A 245-nucleotide genomic window follows, 5' to 3' on the forward strand; every position below is an offset into this window, starting at 1 on the left:
CAGCAATATGGATAAGAGCACAGGAATATATCTATACTTGCTGGATTTCCCAAACAATTTTCATATGCATGTATTGGATTCATTCTATCTATTATTGTTTTCGAGTAAATCAATGAAATGTGAAAACACTGCTTTTTTGAACGTTCTAATTTAAATTTTTCAAATTTGAACACGTATTACAGCAATATGGATAAGAGCACATGAATATATCTATACTTGCTGGATTTCCCAAACAATCAGCTTTT

The sequence above is a fragment of the Nicrophorus vespilloides genome, unplaced genomic scaffold, assembly GCF_001412225.1.
Source record: "Nicrophorus vespilloides isolate i.1.1-1 unplaced genomic scaffold, Nicve_v1.0, whole genome shotgun sequence".
Taxonomy (NCBI): domain Eukaryota; kingdom Metazoa; phylum Arthropoda; class Insecta; order Coleoptera; family Silphidae; genus Nicrophorus; species Nicrophorus vespilloides.